The sequence below is a fragment of the Lithobates pipiens genome, unplaced genomic scaffold, assembly GCF_037356315.1.
Source record: "Lithobates pipiens isolate NorthernLeopardFrog02 unplaced genomic scaffold, aLitPip1_a1.2 Scaffold_27, whole genome shotgun sequence".
NCBI classification, from domain to species: Eukaryota; Metazoa; Chordata; class Amphibia; order Anura; family Ranidae; genus Lithobates; species Lithobates pipiens.
In genome coordinates, this window is record NW_027507788.1 from 32,822,982 (window position 1) to 32,830,862 (window position 7,881).

Consider the following 7,881-nt stretch of genomic DNA (forward strand, 5'->3'; position numbering starts at 1 on the left):
AAACAAAAAAACGGGGGGTTATGGCAGCTAGCTATTTAACGTCAAACAAATGACGTATTTTTACTATAGGCCATTTGGCAAAAAAAAAAAACATAGCATTTCTGGCTGTGGCCATGTTGAGTAAGGGCAAATGATACATTTAGCATTTACTTCCTGGAATCCATCTGCCCTTAGCTCAGACATGCAAGCAGGAGGGTTTACTGAGAAAGCCCCTCCTTCCCTCCTGAAGACACCTGGGATATATGTCATCATTTGACTAGGCAAGAAACCAGGAAGTAATAAATAATAGAATAGTAAAAAAATAAAATAAAAAATAATAATAATTATAATATATATATATATATATATATATATATATATATATATATATATATATATATATATATATATATATATACACATTGTTTTGTTGCCTCACAACCTGGAATTAACATGGATTGTTTGGGAATTTGAATCATTTCATTTACAGAACATGCCCACAACTTTGAAGACAACAAATAGGACAAAATAACAGAAAAAGTCAATGTGCATAACTGTTCACCTCTTCAAAGTCAATACTTAGTAGAGCCACCTACTATATTTATATATATATATATATATATATATATATATATTATTACTGTATATTATCTTTAAAGAGCAACTCTCCTCTGGGGGATCTTTATACATTACAGGGATTTTATTAAACTTTGTTGCCTATTCTGACCTTTTGTTATTCTAAATAAACAGCTGTTTGTTTGCCTTTGCCCATGTGCAAAACAAATGTGAATGGGAGTGATTTTATACTTATCACTCAGCTGCAGCACTTGCAGGGTTCTAACGAGAAAAGTGGCAGGGTCTACATTCCTTTATATGTGATTTCCCTTTGGAAGTATCTTACCAAAAAAAGCTATTTTGTTGCAGGGGATGCCAAAAATAGGACTTGTATCTTAGGGCAGACTTCACACAAGCAGGAAATGACATATTTAGGAGGCGTTCTGTAAAACTTCTGTCAATCAGCAGTGTTCTGATGAGAAATGTTGCAGTGTCTGCATCCCTTTAAAAGTGATTAACCCTTTTGGGAGTATCTCACAATAAATGATTTTTTTTGTTGTTGCAGGGGATGCCTAAAATCTGCCTTGTATCTTAGTGCAGACTTCTGGGAAAATCAGTGAGCCAATCACACAAGCAGGAAATGACATTTCTGGGGGTGTTCTGTGTAGGGAATGCCTTGGATTTTACAGAACAGTACAGTGTAGTGTCATATTTTGCTGCCTATCACAGGATGCTGCGGAAGTGACGTTGCCGCCAGAAATTGCGTACTGCGCATGCGCGATGCGTTCCAAACACTCGCGCCGTGCGTTCCAACAAAGTTTCGGCAATACAGTTCAGCGAAACCATCACATAATGTTACTGAAGTGATGTTACACACAACACAAACACTGGGCCGTGCGTTACAACACTAATACTTCCCTTGTTACCTAGTAGGTTTTGCATTGCTGGGACTTGTAGTGCCTATCCTGAGCTACATGCTTCAATGTTCAGTGTCCTCATCCCTATCCCCGAGCTTCAATTTTCAGTGTCCTCATCCCTATCCCCGAGCTGCAATGTTCAGTGTCCTCATCCCTATCCGCAAGCTTCAATGTTCAGTGTCCTCATCCTTATCCCTGAATTTCAGTGTTCAGTGTCCTCATCCCTATCCCCGAGCTTCAATGTTCAGTGTCCTCATCCCTATCCCCGAGCTTCAATGTTCAGTGTCCTCATCCCTATCCCCGAGCTTCAATGTTCAGTGTCCTCATCCCTATCCCCCTGCTTCAATGTTCAGTGTCCTCATCCTTATCCCCGAGCTTCAATTTTCAGTGTCCTCATCCCTATCCCCGAGCTACAATGTTCAGTGTCCTCATCCCTATCCGCAAGCTTCAATGTTCAGTGTCCTCATCCTTATCCCCGAGCTTCAATGTTCAGTGTCCTCATCCCTATCCGCAAGCTTCAATGTTCAGTGTCCTCATCCCTATCCCCGAGCTTCAATGTTCAGTGTCCTCATCCTTAACCCCCGAGCTTCAATGTTCAGTGTCCTCATCCCTATCCCCCTGCTTCAATTTTCAGTGTCCTCATCCCTATCCCCATGCTTCAATGTTCAGTGTCCTCATCCTTATCCCTGAGCTTCAATGTTCAGTGTCCTCATCCCTATCCCCCTGCTTCAATGTTCAGTGTCCTCATCCCTATCGCCCTGCTTCAATGTTCAGTGTCCTCATCCTTATCCCCGAGCTTCAATGTTCAGTGTCCTCATCCCTATCCCCCTGCTTCAATGTTCAGTGTCCTCATCCCTATCCCCCTGCTTTAATGTTCATTGTCCTCATCCTTATACCCGAGCTTCAATGTTCAGTGTCCTCATCCCTATCCCCGAGCTTCAATGTTCAGTGACAGGGATAGGGATGAGGACACTGAACATTGAAGCACGGGGATAAGGATGAGGACACTGAACATTGAAGCTCGGGGATAGGGATGAGGACACTGAACATTGAAGCTTGGGGATAAGGATGAGGACACTGAACATTGAAGCGTGTAGCTCAGGATAGGCACTACAAGTCCCAGCATTGCAAAACCTAACACGGCACGTAGCTCAGCATGGTTGGTAAATAATGATACTAGGTAACAAGGGAAGTATTAGTGTTGTAATGCATGGCCCAGTGTTTGTGTTGTGTGTAACATCACATCCGTAACATTATGTGATGGTTTCGCTGAACTGTATTGCCGAAACTATGTTTGGAACGCATCGCGCATGCGCAGTACGCAATTTCTGGCGGCAACGTCACTTCCGCAGCATCCTGTGATAGGCAGCAAAACATGACACTACACCAGCACTGCAGATTGAAAATGAAAGGTCATTTTTAAAAATTCAGTTTCAATAAGACTTGTGTAGCAATTGTATATGCTATATTAATTATTATTTATTTTTTTATTTGCTGAAAATTGGAGTTACCCTTTAAGCAAATAAAAATATAAAAATAATATTCCCTTTTTTTACTTATTTGGAAGACTCGCCTCCTTATTTGCGGTTGTCTTGATTCTGACGCCAGGCTGTGTTCAGACATTACTCAATACCGCCAAAACGCCGTTTTTAAAGGCTCCAGCTTTGCACTTTGGACAATCTAAAAACTGTTAATCTTGCTTTTAACTATAATTATTTTTTTTTCCAGATCCAGGGTGACCATTTATTCCATTATTTAGCATCACATTGGCTGTCGCACAATTTCCAGTCTCTGTATTTAGCTATTATGCTTGACTCATTAAACCCATTGAAGAAGTACAGGTGCCGTGTTTTACCCGGGCTAATTACATTGATAGGTGGAGGTTAGAACTGTCTGCCCTTTTGGTCCTGAATAAACTGAATATAAACAAGTCAGTGAATGTCTACTAATGATCTTCCAATGGTAACATAATGATACATATTTGCATGTCATTAAGCAGTAATTAAAGGCATAGTCCGGCTTTTGCAAAAAATTTTATAAATGCAAAAATGTTCAATTGGTAGATTGCATTGAAAGCCGAAAAGCATTGCAATGATCACGGGTGCAAAGCACAGGTTCCTGCTTTCTTTATGTCCCAGCCCCAGGTCCTTGTGCAGGGTGACTGGTCTTGTCTCCGCCCCCTTCTGTACTTTTCTGCAGGCAGCCTGTAGTGGGTGGGGCCTGTTGGGCCCCTCCCACAACTCTGCTCTCTGTGCAGCCTATGTACAGCACAGTGATGATGTCACTTCTTCTTTTCCTAGGTAATATCTGGGCTTCCAAAGGCATTTGGTACTTACAAAGTAGATGTATATCCTTTGTGTCTATGTAGATATACAAGTCACCGGCTACTTTATTAGGTACACCTGTTCAATTGCTTGGTAACACAAATTGCTAATCAGCCAATCACATGGCAGCAACTCAATGCATTTAGGCATCTAGACGTGGTGAAGACTTTTCCTCTACCAATTGTCAGGGCTGTAACAAAGCCTGTGCGCCCACTTGTCAGGTCCCCGCCCACTGTCTAACATGCCTCCCTATTGGACCAGTGAGGGACAGGCAGAACAAGCTAAGCTGCACTCAGGGGTGGACTGGCAACTCATGGGGCCCCACGGGCAATAGGAGATTATGGGGCCCCCAGGCAATCCGAGATTATAGGGCCACACAGTATACACACACACACAGTATACAATCACACAGTATACACATACATGTACACACAGTATACACAGACATGTTTCTATTGGCTGAGAAGGTACTGGAGAGGTGGGGCAGCTATAATCTCTGGATTTTTAGACCAAAAGGATGTCGGTAAGGGACATTTTAGAGACAGATGTAAAAAAAACGACGATTTTTACATACTGTCCCTGGTTTTACTGAGGCTGGCAACCCTGATGGGGCCCCCTAGTGGCTCGGGGCCCTCGGGCAGTGCCCGAGTGGCCCAATGGTCAGTCCGCCCTGGCTGCACCTGAGTACAATAAGCAGACCTAACCAATAGATCCCGCTCCCTGGTAGGCAGAGAGCACTCTCAGTTTTACCTGACCATCTTCCTGGTAAGCAGAAAGACCAAAAACTATATTCTTATCTAGTACCTACCTAGGGGGATGCTACACTTGGTAACACAAACGGTTAATCAGCCAATCACATGGCAGCAACGCAATGCATTTAGGCATCTAGACTTGGTGAAGGCAACTTGCTGAAGTTCAAACCGAGCATCAGAATGGGGAAGAAAGGGGATTTAAGTGACCTTGAAGGTGACATGGTTGTTGGTGCCAGACGGGCTGGTCTGAGTATTTCAAAAACGGCTGATCTACCGGGATTTTCACACACAACCATCTCTCAGGTTTACAGAGAATGGTCTGAAAAAGAGAAAATATCCAGTGAGCGGCAGTTGTGTGGAGGAAAATGCCTTGTTGGTGTCAGAGGTCAGAGGAGAATGGGCAGACTGGTTCCAGATGATAGAAAGGCAATAATAACTTAAATAATCACTCGTTACACCCAAGGTATGCAGAATACCATCTCTGAACTCACAACACATCCAACCTTGAAACAGATGGGCTACAGCAGCAGAAGACCACATCGGGTGCCACTCCTGTCAGCTAAGCACAGGAAACTGAGGCTACAATTCGCACAGGATTACCAAAATTGGACAATAGAAGATTGGGGAAATGTTGCCTGGTCTGATGAGTCTCGATTTCAGCTGTGGCATTAAGATGGTCGGGTCAGAATTTGGCATATGGATCCCTCCTGCCTTGTATTAATGGTTCAGGCTGGTGGTGGTATAATGGTGTGGGGGATATCTTCTTGGCACACTTTGGTCCCCTTAGCACCAATTGAGCATCTTTTAAACCCCAGGGCCTACCTGAGTATTGTTGCTGACCATGTCCATCCCTTTATGACTACAGTGTCCCCATCTTCTGATGGCTCCTTCCAGCAGGATAATGCCCCATGTCACAAAGCTCCATTTATCTCACCACTGGACAATGAGGTCCCTGTACTCCAAATTTAACACACCTGCTCCCCATTCACACCTGAGACCTTGTAACACTAGCAAGTCACATGACACCGGGGAGGGGAAATGGCTAATTGGGCCAAAATTGTACATTTTCCCTTAGGGGTGTACTCACTTTTGCTGCCAGTGGTTTAGACATTAAGCCCTGGTTCACACTCACTGCGGGAATGAAATTGTACGAGTTGAACTGAACTAAAACTATTTAATTCCTGCATGTCAGTCCCGACTTCCGGGGGTGATTTCAGAGACATCTGTGCGTGTTTCTGCAGAGATGTCAATGGAAATCGCACCCCGAAATTGCCAAAAGAAGTACGACTTTTGGGAATCGGTGCGGTGCCGCAAATGCAAATGCGGCAGCGCTGGTGGCACTGATGAGCACTGATAAGTGCCACTGATGGGCTCCGATAGGTGGAACTGATGAGAAGGCACTGATTGGCAGCACTTCTGAGCACTGTTGGGACTGCATTGTTACAGTATCTCACAAAAGTGAGTACACCCCTCACATTTTTGTAAATATTTTCTTCTATCTTATCATGTGACAACACTGAAGAAATGACACTTGTCTACAATGTAAAGTAGTGAGTGTACAGCTTGTATAACAGTGTAAATTTGCTGTCCCCTCAAAATAACTCCACACACAGCCATTAATGTCTAAATCACTGGTAACAAAAGTGAGTACACCCCTAAGTGAAAATGTCAGGTAATTTTTCTCCTTCACTGAAGCACGCTGATGAGGCTACACTGATGGGCACTGATAGGTGGCACTGATGGGCAGTTATGAGGCGTCACTGGTCGGCACTGATGAAGCTGCACTGATGGGCAGTGATGAGGCGGCACTGGTCGGGACTGATGAGGCTGTTCTGATGGGCACTGATAGGTGACCACTGATGGGCAGTGATGAGGCGGCACTGGTGGGCACTGATGAGGCTGCACTGATGGGCACTGATGGGCATTGATGAGGCGGCACTGATCGGAACTGATGAGGCTGTTCTGATGGGCACTGATAGGTGGCCACTGATGGGCAGTGATGAGGCGGCACTGGTGGGCACTGATGAGGCTGCACTGATAGGCACTGATCAGTGGCACTGATGAGCAGTGATGAGACTGCACTGGTGGGCACTGATGGGCAGTGATGAGGTGGCACTGGTGGGCACTGATGAGGCTGCACTGATAGGAGGCACTGATGGGCAGTGATGAGGTGGCACTGATGGGCAGTGATGAGGCGTCACTGGTCGGCACTGATGAAGCTGCACTGATGGGCAGTGATGAGGCTGCACTGGTCGGGACTGATGAGGCTGTTCTGATGGGCACTGATAGGTGACCACTGATGGGCAGTGATGAGGCGGCACTGGTGGGCACTGATGAGGCTGCACTGATGGGCACTGATGGGCATTGATGAGGCGGCACTGATCGGAACTGATGAGGCTGTTCTGATGGGCACTGATAGGTGGCCACTGATGGGCAGTGATGAGGCGGCACTGGTGGGCACTGATGAGGCTGCACTGATAGGCACTGATCAGTGGCACTGATGAGCAGTGATGAGACTGCACTGGTGGGCACTGATGGGCAGTGATGAGGTGGCACTGGTGGGCACTGATGAGGCTGCACTGATAGGAGGCACTGATGGGCAGTGATGAGGTGGCACTGATGGGCAGTGATGAGGCGGCACTGGTGGGCTCTGAGGAGGAGGCACTAATGAGGCTGCACTGATAGGCGGCACTAATGAGCACTGATAGGTGGTACTGATGGGCTCTGATAGATGGCACTGATAGGCGGCACTGATGGGCAATTATAGGAAGCACTGATAGGTGACACTGATGAGAAGGCACTCATTGGCAGCACTGATGAGCACTGATTGGCAGGACTGATGAGGACTGATTAGCAGCACTTGTGGGCACTGTTGGGACTGCGCTGATATACAGTGCCAATGTCCTTTTAACACAAGCTACTTATCGGTTCTCCTCTCCTCACACCGCCAATGAGGAAAGCAAAAACAATTACTGGCTTGTGTTTACATCCGTGATAAACTGTCATCAGACACAGGTGAACATGTGGTAAAGGGCGGATGTGATTGGCCCTTTACCCTGATCTGTGATCAGGGGGTCCGAAGGGCTCAGCGATCGCAGAGAGCGCTACCCATCAGGGCTGCCAACCTAATGCAGAATTTTTTACTGGCAAAACATGGAACATTTACTGGTCTAACTAATCCCTCTCCCCTTATGACATGAACCCCTGTGCAAACAGGTGGTCATGCAAGCGGGTATTAAAAGGGTGAACACGGACCATAAACTTCTCTCACGTCTCCTTAGATCTCAGCAAGGACGCCGGGTCATGGGTAGAAAGAAAAGATCGAAGTGCTCACCGCTTAAGTATAAGATTTCA